Below are 15,570 nucleotides of genomic sequence, written 5' to 3'. Positions count from 1 at the left end.
TACCTTTAGGAACGAGGAACAGAATGTGATATCAACATGATGGGTGTCACACATTTTCTGTTGATGGATAGAAATGAGTTGCAGAGACAATTCCCAAATCGTTGGATTGGACATGGAGATGCGTCGTGGCCAGCTCGTTTGCCAGACTTGATCCCTCTTGATTTTTTCTGGTGGGAATTCGTGAAAGACATTGTTTATAAAGACTTTCCAACTGCAACTGAAGAGAGAATTGTCAGAGTGTGTGCTTAGATGTGATAAGGAATACCACTCCATCCATGATAAGAAGATTGCAGCACTGCATTGATACCCAATGGTCATCACTTTGAACAGCTTCTGTAAATGGACGTTCATGCCATCTTTTTGACCTTTGTTGACCTTCAAAGACCTTCCTGTTACACATCATTGGATTCATCTCAAAAGCCACTATCAGAAAATAAGTACCGAACTATAGAATCCCATTTAAAAAAACAAAGTTGTCCTACATATCTCTGTCCCCACCCGACCTAGCGACAGAAAACCAACATCATGTTATGGCCCCCGTTGTTTTCCATGCAACACTTGTCCCACAAACTTTTCAGCTCCAATCATACTTTTGAAGTTATTCTTGGTGGCAATAGTTTTTATATCTACCAGGGTAAGTCAATTATTATCCACAAAGTAGTTATAAAATTTTATTGTAATCAAATTGAAAACTTACAAGAACATCATTTTTTGTTATAGTCTCCTTGCATTTCAACACACTTGGTTCATCATTGTACAAGCTTCCTGATGCCCTCATAAAAGAAGGTTCTCGGTTGAGCTGCGAGTCAGGAATGCACCGCTTCTTTCACAGCTTCATCCGACGCAAATCGACGGCCCCTAAATGCCTGTTTGGGTGGACCAAACAAGTGATAGTCAGAAGGGGCAAGATCAGGACTATACAGAGGATGATCCAGTACTTCAAATTTGAGTTTCTGTAGTGTTTCAGCAGTGCGGGCAGCAGTATGTGGACTGGCATTGTCGTGCAACAACACAACACCTTTTGACAGAAATCCTCAGCATTTGTTTCAAATTGCAGGCTTCAGCCAGGCAGTAAGCATCTCACTGTAATTTACAGTGTTTATTGTTGGGCATCTTTCCCCATAATGTTCCAGTACTGGACCTTGTGCATCCCAAAAAACTGTAAGCATCGGTTTTCCTGCAGATGGTTGGGTCTTGTATTTTTTCTTGCACAGCGAATTTGGATGCTTCCATTCCATACTCTGCCATTTACTCTCCAGCTTGTAATGATGGATCCATGTTTCGTCACCAGTAATGATCCTGTCTACGAAGTTGTCCACTTCATTACCATAGCGATCCAAATGTTTTATGCAGATGTCCAAGCACGTTTGTTTATGCAACTGCGTGAGTTGTTTTGGGACACATCTAGCACAAACTTTATGAAACCCAAGTCTGTTGTGGATGATTTTGTAGGCAGAACTGTGACTAATTTGCAGATGATGTGCCACTTCATCAGTAGTTAACTGTCTGTCTAAGAGAATCACTTCACATGAATGCTCAATGGTTTCTTCATTTGTGGCGGTAAATGGTCATCCAGCTCCTTCATCATGCGTAACACTTCTGTGACCATTTCGGAATTTTTCAATCCATTCCTAGACACTCAGTTAAGGCAAAACACTGTTCCTGTACTGTACCAAATTTTGGCCCCTGATACGCCTTCCAACCACAAAAATCGGATCACTGAACATTGCTCTTATTTGGTGAAAATAGACAGCAGAGCAGCCATAGCAGCACGGCAGCGATAACAAAACTAACCTAGCAGCTTGAAAATTGCAAAGATATAACAACAACTAAGTAAAGCATGCGTCATCAACATAAAATGAAGAAGAAATTTTTCTTGGTGTTGTAGCTCTCTGGGACACCCTGGGATGCTCTCTGTGTGAGGCACCTATGCGCTGCTCTGTGAGGCGAATTATGCTTGGAAAATTAGCTCTGCAGTCAGCAGCAGACCCTAGTTTTACCTGTCCACTGCCAGAGATTTGCTGTATTTCCTGTTTTGCAACCACAGCTGAGTACATCTTGCAGGCAGGAAGTTGAAGTCATAGGTAAGCTGTAAAGGGCAGGCTATATAAGTAATGTATGTCTAGAGATGGCATCAGTTGTCAAGCAGTTGCACATGCAACAACATTCAATGACTCACAGAGCATGCTGTATTTTAGGAGTAGATGCTCACATCTTACAGTTTAGCTGTGGGACAGGTTCTTTATTTCAATTGTGATAATTCATAGCCAAATCACTGTTGTTGTCATTGTGGTCTTCAGTCCTGAGACTGGTTTGATACAGCTCTCCATGCTACTCTATCCTGTGCAAGCCGCTTCATCTCCCAGTACCTACTGCAACCTACATCCTTCTGAATCTGCTTAGTATATTCATCTCTTGGTCTCCCTCTATGATTTTTACCCTCCACGCTGCCCTCCAATATTAAACTGGTGATCCCTTGATGCCTCAGAACATGTCCTAACAATCAATCCCTTCTTCTAGTCAAGTTGTGCCACAAACTTCTCTTCTCCCCAATCCTATTCAATACCTCCTCATTAGTTATATGATCTACCCATCTAATCTTCAGCATTCTTCTGTAGCACCACATTTCAAAAGCTTCTATTCTCTTCTTGTCCAAACTAGTTATCGCCCATGTTTCACTTCCATACATGGCTACACCCAATACGAATACTTTCAGAAACGACTTCCTAACACTTAAATCTATACTTGATGTTAACAAATTTCTCTTCTTCAGAAACGCTTTCCTTGCCATTGCCAGTCTACATTTGATATTCTTTCTACTTCGAGCATCATCAGTTATTTTACTCCCTAAATAGCAAAACTCCTTTACTACTTTAAGTGTCTCATTTCCTAATCTAATTCCCTCAGCATCACCCGACTTAATTCGACTACATTCCATTATCCTCGTTTTGCTTTTGTTGATGTTCATCTTATACCCTCCTTTCATGACTTTGTCCATTCCGTTCAACTGCTCTTCCAAGTCCTTTGCTGTCTCTGACAGAATTACAATGTCATCAGCGAACCTCAAAGTTTTTATTTCTTCTCCATGGATTTTAATACCTACTCTGAACTTTTCTTTTGTTTCATTCACTGCTTGCTCAATATACAGATTGAATAACATCGGGGAGAGGCTACAATCCTGTCTCACTCCCTTCCCAACCACTGCTTCCCTTTCATGCCCCTCGACTCTTATAACTGCCATCTGGTTTCTGTACAAATTGTAAATAGCCTTTCTCTCCCTGTATTTTACCCCTGCCACCTTTAGAATTTGAAAGAGAGTATTCCAGTCAACATTGTCAAAAGCTTTCTCTAAGTCTACGAATGCTAGAAATGTAGGTTTGCCTTTCGTTAATCTAGCTTCTAAGATAAGTCATAGGGTCTGTATTGCCTCACATGTTCCAATATTTCTATGGAATCCAAACTGATCTTCCCCAAGGTCGGCTTCTACCAGTTTTTCCATTCGTCTGTAAAGAATTTCGCGTTAGTATTTTGTAGCTGTGACTTATTAAACTGATTGTTCGGTAATTTTCACATCTGTCAACACCTGCTTTCTTTGGGATTGGAATTATTGTATTCTTCTTGAAGTCTGAGGGTATTTCGCCTGTCTCATACATCTTGCTCACCAGATGGTAGAGTTTTGTCAGGACTGGCTCTCCCAAGGCCGTCAGTAGTTCTAATGGAACGTTGTCTACTCCCGGTGCCTTGTTTCGATTCAGGTCTTTCAGTGCTCTGTCAAACTCTTCATGCAGTATCATATCTCCCATTTCATCTTCATCTACATCCTCTTCCATTTCCATAATATTGTCCTCAAGTACATCGCCCTTGTATAGACCCTCTATATACTCCTTCCACCTTTCTGCTTTCCCTTCTTTGCTTAGAACTGGGTTTCCATCTGAGCTCTTGATATTCATACAAGTGGTTCTCTTATCTCCGAATGTCTCTTTAATTTTCCTGTACACAGTATCTATCTTACCCCTAGTGAGATAAGCCTCTACATCCTTACATTTGTCCTCTAGCCATGCCTGCTTAGCCATTTTGTACTTCCTGTTGATCTCATTTTTGAGACGTTTGTATTCCTTTTTGCCTGCTTCATTTACTGCATTTTTATATTTTCTGCTTTCATAATGCAAGACCATATAAACAGGTTCCAGGCTGTGGAAACAGGATTTTTCTGCAGTATTAAAGGCTGCATCAGAGAAGACTACTTCAGAAATGAACACATTACAAATGACTACAAGCTGATTCAGTGAATAAGAAAATAGATCTAAACAGAAGCAGATAATGGGACTAATAGACAGAATGCATGGAAGTAGACTCCCAAAACAAATTCTTGACTATATACCTATTGAAAATGCAGGATGGAATGTAACAATACCAGAGAAGGAAAGTTGCTACTCACCATATAGCGGAGATGCTGAGTCGCGATAGGCACATTAAAAAGATTCACACAATTAAAGCTTTTGGCTATTAAGGCCTTTGTCAGCAGTAGACACACATAAACATATGCACACATACTCACATAAACACAACTTGCACACACATCTGCAGTCTCAGAGAGCTGAGACCACACTGCAGATGTGTGTGCAAGTTGCGTTTATCTGAGTGTGTGGGTGTGTGTATGTGTGTCTACTGCTGACAAAGGCCACAATGGCTGAAAGTTTTAATTGTGTGAATCTTTTTATTGTGCCTATCGCGACTCAGCATCTCTGCTATGTGGTGAGTAGCAACTTTCCTTCTCTGGTATTGTGACTACATACCTAGATGGACGAGGCAAAGGGGAAGATCACGGAAGAGATGGCTACACCTTGTTGACTAGAACAGGTGAATCACATAATCCAAAAAGGCTGAATAAGAAGAAGATTAATTTATTCTCATGCCATGCATAAGAATGTTAAAAAGGTTGATATGAGTTTTTAATGTAGGGACAAACCTGATTCTGCCAGGGGAAAGAGGTGAAGCAGTGACAAAAATAGCTTTGGACTGCAGCAATGTAAATTTGTCACATTTGCACAGCAGTAACTGTAGCCAGAATCCAACCTGGCTCTTGACCTAATATCAGTGTCCACATGTAGGTGGTTGTGGTGGTATGGTTTCAGTTGCTGGCATAGTTGTGATGTCAAGAGGTAGAGGAACATGCTTAATTGGCAGCAGTGGAAACATTTTGTCAGGCTGCAGCTGGCCAGTGGGCAGTGAGTGTTACATGCCTATAAATCAAGTTAACACAGCTACAGGGTTAGTTAATGCAGCTGTGTTCTTCAGTTGGGCTTTCAAAGCATGAATCATTCATCTGCTACACCAATTGCCTGAGGGTGAAACAACTAGTAAATACCACAATACTCACAAAATATAGTGAATTCAACTGATATAGGTTGTGCAGGTCACAGTGGCCCATTGCACAGTGACCAATTTCTATTCAAAGTGCTAGGCAAGTTCATTCTCTTGTTCAGAAGGGGAGGGCGACAAGCGTTTGCCACCTTTCAGCTGGTCGGCAATGACAGAATCACTGCACATGCCCTGCAGTCTTTCTTGAACAATTTTACAGAACTATTTGGTAAAAAAAAAAAAATCATTTTTGCTTTACTTGTAGCTGTATATTTCAGGTTCATTATGATGTGACCATCATTTTGTTAACGATCATAGTTAGTGTAAAATTTATGTGGAAGTAAGACACAGTGCAAAATTCAAAGAAGTTTACAATGAAAAATAGAGGTTGCTATGATTTTGCATTTGGTGTGTATTTCATAATATGCTGCTGCATATGAAATTTAGCTACCATATTCTTTTTTTTTTTTTTTTTCAGGCTTGGGTGAAGGTCTGTATCTGTCACTGGTCTCAAGAAAATTAATCTGATGTAGTGCACCCATTTGTGATCGCACCACACCAGTGATAAAGTCAGAGTGAAATATCCACAACATTCCTCATTTTTCATAAATGGTTTCGAATATCAAAATGAGATTTTTGCAAATGATAGCAGGCAAAGAGCAGAGTATTTTGCCATATTATTATTATGCAAAACTTTATTATCTATCATGTTATTCCACAGGCCATGGCTAAGCCATGTCTCCGCAATATACTTTCTTTCAGGAGTGCTAGTTCTGCAAGGTTTGCAGAAGAGCTTCTGTTAAGTTTGGAAGGTAGGAGACGAGGTACTGGCAGAAGTAAAGCTGTGAGGACAGGGCGTGAGTCGTGCTTTGGTAGCTCAGTTGGTAGAGCACTTGCCCGCAAGAGGCAAAGGTCCTGAGTTCGAGTCTCGGTCCGGCACACAGTTTTAATCTGCCAGGAATTTTCATATCAGCGCACACTCCGCTGCAGAGTGAAAATCTCATTCTGAACTATTGAGCAGCTGACTGCCAGATAAACCAAGGGGTTGCCAACAGTGTCTCCTCAATGACCGTCCAGCAAACTTTGCTACATATGGGCCTCCACAGCAGGCACCTGGTTCATTCACCCATGCTGATTGCTGTTCATTGGTGATGAAGGCTGGAATTTACAAACCAGAACTGCAACTGGACATACACTGAGTGATGACGGGTGGCCATTTCACAAGAATCATGTTTTATGCTCCACCGGACAGATGGCCATTGGCATGTAAAGCATGAAAAGTCTGAAAGCAAAGACCCTGCAATCAGGAGGTAGCATTATGGTCTGGGGAACATTTTTGTGGAATTCCCATTGGTGATCTTGTCATTAAGGAAGACACAATGGATCAAAACAAGTATACATCTATCCTTGGGAACCATGTCCTCCGCTACATTCAGTTTGTTTTTCCTCAGTACAATGGCATCCACCAACAGAACAGTGCAATGTGTCACACAGCTACGCACTGTATGTGCGTGAGCTGTTTGCAGCATGCATCCTCAGCCTAGAAACCTAGTGCACTGGTCACAGCAGTAGAGTTGGCATGGCTCCACATCACTATTGATACCTAACAGAAGCTCATCGACTCTCTGCCTGCATGTTTCGCTGCAGTCCTCATTGTGAAAGGTGGTTATGCAGGTGGTCTCATTACTGTGACTGAACAGTGTATGTACTGGTGAACCATTTCAGTTTATTCTCATTTTGAGCAGCTTTTGACAAGGGTATAAAATGTAAATCTGGTAAGACAACAGACTCTTCAAGGGAGAAAATGTTGTTGCAGTGGGAGTCCATGAAGAAAAGATGTGTAGGATGAAGTTTAAGATTTAATTGACTGAAAATGATATTATCCAGACAAATATGGCTACTAAAACAGATCTTAAAATCTTGCATAAAAGATGTGTGCACCAAAACTTTCACCATGTGAATAAGAGTTTGGACGGCAGGCAAACTAAATTCAAGAAAGAAGATACAAACTTATTTGAGGATTGCATTGTGGCCAAAATTCATCAGTTGCCTCTTGGAAAAAAGGACTCAAAGTCATCAAAGATAGATGACCTGATTCACAGTGATTTGTGTGGCTGAAGGTAATTCAGATGGGAATACATGGCACTTTCTTTTGTTAAAAGATGACTACTCCCATTGGCAAACTGTGTATTAAAATTTCCTGGCAGATTATAACTGAGTGCTGGACCAGGACTCAAACCTGGGATCTTTGCCTTTTGTGGCCAAGTGCTCTACCAACTGTGCTACCGAAGCACAACTCACAACCTGTCCTCACAGAGTGACTTCAGCGAGTACCTCATCTCCTACATTCCAAACTTCACAGAAGCTCTCCTGCCTAATTTGCAGGAATAGCACTCCTGGAAAAAAGGATATAGATAGCAGAGACATGGCTTAGTCACAGCCTGGAAATTATGCATTTCTTAAAACACAGTCTGAAGTGGACAAATACTTGGAATGGTTCATAAAAACAAGTGATAAATAAACTGAACATGGAATTAAAGTTATCAGAACTGACACTGGATTATAATTCATTAATCAAGAAGTACATGAAATAGTGCAGCATCAAGGGGTAATCCATCAGAAGCCAGCAGCCTACAGTTCCCAACAGAATGGTACAGCTGATCCTGAGAATAGAACTTTGGTGGAGGCTACAAGGACAATGCTCCATGTAACTAGAGGGTCACTGCTGGTTCTGGGAAGAAATTCTCTGACATCAGCATTCCTGTAATTCTGAAATCATCACATGTGGACAGTTATATCAAGGCCATGACATCGTATCACTAATCACTACTCTGTGAAGGCCTCCAACAACCTATGCCACCTGCAGGTAAGCCGCCCCCCCCCCCCCCCCCCCCACTCAGCAACCTCACACTGCCAAGCGTCATGGGATCACTCTAATTAATTTTCATGCAATGTTGTTTAAACAATTTACAGTGAATTTTGGTTCTTAAAATAAAGTTTTCCACCATCACCTATCTTGGGTCTGCATTATGTAGACAAGCTGTGAGCTGGTGAGACCTATGACTGTGGCATCATGAGAATAAAATGGTTCAAATGGCTCTGAGCACTATGGGACTTAACATCTGTGATCATCAGTCCCCTAGAACTTAGAACTACTTAAACCTAACTAACCTAGGACATCACACACATCCATGCCCGAGGCAGGATTCGAACTTGCGACCATAGCGGTCACGCGGTTCCAGACTGTAGCGCCTAGAACTGCACGGCCACACCGGCCGGCCATCATGAGAATAATTTACTTGTGTTTTACACACTAGTTTGACAATGAAGTATTACTGGCTACATTGACAAGAGCAGCATTGCACGTTATTATAACTAACATGTATGATATGTGCTAACCACATCAAATACACTCATGCTCATAAATTAAGGATAATGCTGACACATGGTGAAACAACACTCTGGTGGGCGGTTTGCAGGTTTAAATCACCTCGGGGTATGACCATGCAGTGCATTTGACCTGCGGTCGTCACATGGTGGTGCTGGCAGCAGTCCACATACACAGAGGTGTGTTGGTGCATGGCAGAGTACGGTGCTGCGAGTAAGTGTGCAGACGTTTTTAGACATGCTAATGGTGACTGTGTGTTGAAAATGACTCAAAGAACACATATTTATGATGTTATGAGGCGTAGAATACTAGGGCAACTGGAAGCTGGTCAAACATAAGAGGTTGTAGCATGGGCCCTCCGTGTGCCACAAAGAATGATCTAAAGGTTATGGTAATAATTCCAGCACACAGGAAACATGTCCAGGCACTACAGTACGGGATGTCCAGAGTGTACAACACCACAAGAAGACCGATATCTCACCATCAGTGCCTGCATATAGCCACGGAGTACTGAAGGTAGCCTTGCTCGGAACCTTACCGCTGGAATAGTTGTCTCCAGACACACAGTCTACAGACAACTGAACAGACATGGTTTATTCACCCGAAGACCTGCAAAGTGCACTCCACTGACTCCTGGTCACAGGAGAGCACGTAAAGCCTGGTGTCAAGAACACAGTACATGGTCATTGGAACAGTGGTCCCAGGTTATGTTTACGGACGAGTCCAGGTATAGTCTGAACAGTGATTCTCACTGGGTTTTCATCTGGCATGAACCAGGAGCCAGATACCAACCCCTTAATGTCCTTGAAAGGAACCTGTATGGAGGTGGTGGTTTGATGGTGTGGGGTGGGATTATGATTGGTGCACGTACACCCCTGCATGTCTTTGATAGAGGAACTGTAATAGGTCAGGTGTATTGGGATGTCATTTTGCACCAGTATGTCCGCCTTTTCAGGGGTGCAGTGGGTCCCACCTTTCTCCTGATGGATGGTAAGGCACAGCCCCACCAAGCTGCCATCATGGAGAAGTACCTGGAAACAGAAGATATCAGACGAATGGAGTGGCCTGCCTGTTCTCCAGACGTAAACCCCATCGAGCACATCTGGGATGCTCTCAGTCAATGTATTGCTGCATGTCTTCAAACCCCTACGACACTTCAGGAGCTCCAACAGGCACTGGTGCAAGAATGGGAGGCTATACCCCAGCAGCTGCTCCAGAGTATGCCAAACCATTGTGCGGCCTGTGTACATGTGCATGGTGATAGTATCCTATATTGATGTCAGGGTACATGCACAGGAAACAGTGGTGTTTTGTAGCACATGTGTTTTGGGACGGTTTTCTCAATTTATCACCAATACCATGGACTTACAGATCTGTGTCGTGTGTTCACTATGTGCCTATGCTATTAGTGCCAGTTTTGTGTAGTGCCACATTGTGTGGCGCCACATTCTGCAACTATCCTTACTTTATGAGTATGAGTGTATATATGATCAGCCATCAAACATTGAGCAGGTATGCTGTGATCTAGAGTACCCATCAGTTAGTCATTTGCTGGTGGCAACACTGCTGTTTGTGAGAGATTACTGGCACACTGGGTGTTCCTCTATTGTTATCTTAGCTACCAGCTGCTGTATTTAGTTTTATTGTGTCACTTTCTATGTGCCTGTGTTTCCAAGAAACTCTTGTCAGAACACTACTGCTGTATAAAGCACCCTGTGTGTCTGGTTCTGTAAGTAAATACATATTTGATATGTACAACAAAACTGCATAGTTATTTATACCAGATCAGCAGTTTGAAAAAACTGATTATTCTGTTACTTGTTAATGACACCAGAAGAAATAGTCAAAATTCTGCAGTAGTTCTCGATATGTTGGATGGGTCAGATCATGAACTGTGCAACAATGGCGCTGGTGAATCAGATGAGGAGGAGGAGGAAGTCATTCAGGAAAGAGAGCATGACAGTGATTCCAAAAGAGATGTCCTTTCTGAAGGTGAGAGTAGAGATTTGAGTGAAAGTGGAAATGTGGAGTTCTTTTTTTGGCAGAGATAATGTCACGAAGTGGAATCAAACTGAAAACTTCAATTGGAGTAAAGTTTTAAATAATAATATAGTTTGAGTGTTTCCTGGTCCTAGAAGCAGTGCAGATTACCTCAGTAACAAAATTTCTGCTTTTCATTAAAATAATAGACAACAGTATGACAGATAATGTTGTCAATCAGACAAATTTATATGTACAAAAGAAAAGTGAATCACCACAGTATTCTCATGATAGAGATGTAAAGAAGACATCACAAGTTGAAATATTAACTTTAATGTGATGTTTGTATCTGATTGGAATAAAGAAACACTCTACTGTACATGAACTGTGGAACTGTTGTTGTTGTTGTGGTCTTCAGTCCTGAGACTGGTTTGATGCAGCTCTCCATGCTACTCTATCCTGTGCAAGCTTCTTCATCTCCCAGTACCTACTGCAACCTACATCCTTCTGAATCTACTTAGTGTATTCATCTCTTGGTGTCCCTCTACGATTTTTACCCTCCACGCTGCCCTCCAATACTAAATTGGTGATCCCTTGATGCCTCACAACATGTCCTACCAACCGATCCCTTCTTCTGGTCAAGTTGTGTCACAAACTTCTCTTCTCCCCAGTCCTATTCAATACTTCCTCATTAGTTATGTGATCTACCCATCTAATCTTCAGCATTCTTCTGTAGCACCACATTTCAAAAGCTTCTATTCTCTTCTTGTCCAAACTATTTATCGTCCATGTTTCACTTCCATACATGGCTACACTCCATACAAATACTTTCAGAAATGACTTCCTGACACTTAAATCTATACTCGATGTTAACAAATTTCTCTTCTTCAGAAACGCTTTCCTTGCCATTGCCAGTCTACATTTTATATCCTCTCTACTTCGACCATCATCAGTTATTTTGCTCCCCAAATAGCAAAACTCCTTTACTACTTTAAGCGTCTCATTTCCTAATCTAATTCCCTCAGCATCACCCGACTTAATTCGACTACATTCCATTATGCTCGTTTTGCTTTGTTAATGTTCATCTTATATCCTCCTTTCAAGACGCTATCCATTCCATTCAACTGCTCTTCCAAGTCCTTTGCTGTCTCTGACAGAATTAAAATGTCATCGGCGAACCTCCAAGTTTTTATTTCTTCTCCGTGGATTTTAATACCTACTCCGAATTTTTCTTTTGTTTCCTTTACTGCTTGCTCAATATACAGATTGAATAACATCGGGGAGAGGCTACAACCCTGTCTTACTCCCTTCCCAACAACTGCTTCCCTTTCATGTCCCTCGACTCTTATAACTGCTATCTGGTTTCTGTACAAATTGTAAATAGCCTTTCTCTCCCTGTATTTTACCCCTGCCACCTTTAGAATTTGAAAGAGAGTATTCCAGTCAACATTGTCAAAAGCTTTCTCTAAGTCTGCAAATGCTAGAAACGTAGGTTTGCCTTTCCTTAAATCTTTCTTCTAAGATAAGTCGTAAGGTCAGTATTGCCTCACTTGTGCCAATATTTCTACAGAATTCAAACTGATCTTCCCCGAGGTCGGCTCTACCAGTTTTTCCATTCGTCTGTAAAGAATTCGTGTTAGTATTTTGCAGCTGTGACTTATTAAACTGTTAGTTCGGTAATTTTCACATCTGTCAACACCTGCTTTCTTTGGGATTGGAATTATTATATTCTTCCTGAAGTCTGAGGGTATTTCACCTGTCTCTTATATCTTGCTCACCAGATGGTAGAGTTTTGTCAGGACTGGCTCTCCCAAGGCGGTTAGTAGTTCTAATGGAATGTTGTCTACTCCCGGGGCCTTGTTTCGACTCAGGTCTTTCAGTGCTCTGTCAAACTCTTCACGCCGTATCATAACTGCCATTTCACCTTCATCTACATCCTCTTCCATTTCCATAATATTGTCCTCAAGTACATCGCCCTTGTATAGACCCTCTATATACTCCTTCCACCTTTCTGCTTTCCCTTCTTTGCTTAGAACTGGGTTTCCATCTGAGCTCTTGATATTCATACAAGTGGTTCTCTTCTCACGAAGGTCTCTTTAATTTTCCTGTAGGCAGTATCTATCTTACCCCTAGTGAGATAAGCCTCTACATCCTTACATTTGTCCTCTAGCCATGCCTGCTTAGCCATTTTGCACTTCCTGTCGATCTCATTTTTGAGACGTTTGTATTCCTTTTTGCCTGCTTCATTTACTGTATTTTTATATTTTCTCCTTTCATCAATTAAATTCAATATTTCTTCTGTTACCCAAGGATTTCTACTAGCCCTCGTCTTTTTACCTACTTGATCCTCTGCTGCCTTCACTACTTCATCCCTCAAAGCTACCCATTCTTCTTCTACTGTATTTCTTTTCCCCATTCCCGTCAATTCTTCCCTTATGCTCTCGCTGAAACTCTGTACAACCTCTGGTTCTTTCAGTTTATCCAGGTCCCATCTCCTTAAGTTCCCACCTTTTTGCAGTTTCTTCAGTTTTAATCTACAGTTCATAACCAATAGATTGTGGTCAGAGTCCACATCTGCCCCTGGAAATGTCTTACAATTTAAAACCTGGTTCCTAAATCTCTGTCTTACCATTATATAACCTATCTGATACCTTTTAGTATCTCCAGGGTTCTTCCAAGTATACAACCTTCTTTCATGATTCTTAAACCAAGTTTTAGCTATGATTAAGTTGTGCTCTGTGAAAAATTCTACCAGGCGGCTTCCTCTTTCATTTCTTAGCCCCAATCCATATTCACCTACTACGTTTCCTTCTCTCCCTTTTCCTACTACAAAATTCCAGTCACCCATGACTATTAAATTTTCATCACCCTTCACTATCTGAATAATTTCTTTTATTTCATCATACATTTCTTCAATTTCTTCGTCATCTGCAGAGCTAGTTGGCATATAAACCTGTACTACTGTAGTAGGTGTGGGCTTCGTATCTATCTTGGCTATAATAATGCGTTCACTATGCTGTTTGTAGTAGCTTACCCGCATTCCTATTTTCCTATTCATTATTAAACCTACTCCTGCATTACCCCTATTTGATTTTGTATTTATAACCTTGTAGTCACCTGACCAGAAGTCGTGTTCCTCCTGCCACCGAACTTCACTAATTCCCACTATATCTAACTTTAACCTATCAATTTACCTTTTTAAATTTTCTAACCTACCTGCCCGATTAAGTGATCTGACATTCCACGTTCCGATCCGTAGAACGCCAGTTTTCTTTCTCCTGATAACAACATCCTCTTGAGTAGTCCCCACCCGGAGATCCGAATGGGGGACTATTTTACCTCCAGAATATTTTACCCAAGAGGACGCCATCATCATTTAATCATACAGTAAAGCTGCATGCTCTCGGGAAAAATTACGGCTGTAGTTTCCCCATGCTTTCAGCCGTTCACAGTAACAGCGCAGCAAGGCCGTTTTGGTTATTGTTACAAGGCCAGATCAGTCAATCATCCAGACTGTTGCCCTTGCAACTACTGAAAAGGCTGCTGCCCCTCTTCAGGAACCACACGTTTGTCTGGCCTCTCAACAGATACCCCTCCGTTGTGGTTGCACCTACGGTACAGCTATCTGTATCGCTGAGGAACGCAAGCCTCCCCACCAACAGCAAGGTCCATGGTTCATGGGGGAGGACTGTGGAACTAAGGAACAGGAATGCAAGTTCTAAGAGCATGTATAAGTTGCAATAGATTTTTGTTTTTACTCCCATGTATACAATTTGATGATCAGGACACAAAAGGTGAAAGAAGAAAAATAGACAAACTAGCTTCCATTCATCCTTCCTTGCAGCCATTTGTTCTCAATTGCATGAATTCTTACAAAGTGGGAACCAATGTGTCTATTAATGAGAAATTGAAGGCTTTCTGAGAGTGTTACAGTTTAATTAAGGACATTCCCAGTAGGCCTGCAAAATATGGAAACAAGATCTTTGCCGTGTGTGACTCAAAAACATTTTGTACAAGCAACTTGAAAGTATGCTCTGGAATACAAGAGGATGGCCCATGTCAGACCTCAAACAAGCAAAGCAATATGCTGCCACACCTGATTCCTGACATTGAGGATAGCAATAGGAACATCACATTTGACAATTGGTATGCCATTTACCCTTTTGAGCCATCTCTTCTAAAAAGGCAGCTCACTTGTATTGGTGCACTGAAGACAGACAAAATAGAAATTACCTGTTGAATTTCAGGCAAGTAAAAATTGAAAAGTTGGGCCTTCATGTTTTGGATTTCAAAAAGATGTCACTCTGACATCATACATACCAAAGAAAAGCAAATCCGTGATATTTTTATCCATAATGCGTGAACTACCAAAACTTGATAACATGAACAAGCTTGAAAAAACAATGGATTACAACATGACAAAAGGGGGTTCTGACACAGTGGATGCATATAATGTCTCGCATGTAAAAAGACAATTGCCAATGAGAGTCTTTTACTCTTTAAATGAATGAATCAGGAATAAAAGCACAGATTTTGTATTCCTACAAAAAAAAATGCAGGAATTATTTCCCCCCTGTGGCCAATGGTGTTACACATGTGCACTGACATTCTCACCCTCTCAGTAAATTGTGTTGGGCACCACCCGTAATTAATTTAGTGCTCACAACTGTCTGAATTATTTATCAATTACATTCTCTATTAATGAGCAGACTTAAACACCCCACAGCAGCTGTTCTGCAAGTTATTCATTAATTGAAGCCACAGGGAAGCAACTGGCTTGTCAGTAGAGTGGAGCACATTCTGAATACTGCTTTTTGTTGTTTAATACAATTAAACAGTCT

Source organism: Schistocerca nitens, chromosome 4 (assembly GCF_023898315.1).
Source record: "Schistocerca nitens isolate TAMUIC-IGC-003100 chromosome 4, iqSchNite1.1, whole genome shotgun sequence".
In the NCBI taxonomy this organism is placed as follows: Eukaryota; Metazoa; Arthropoda; class Insecta; order Orthoptera; family Acrididae; genus Schistocerca; species Schistocerca nitens.
This window is presented reverse-complemented; position numbering follows the sequence as displayed.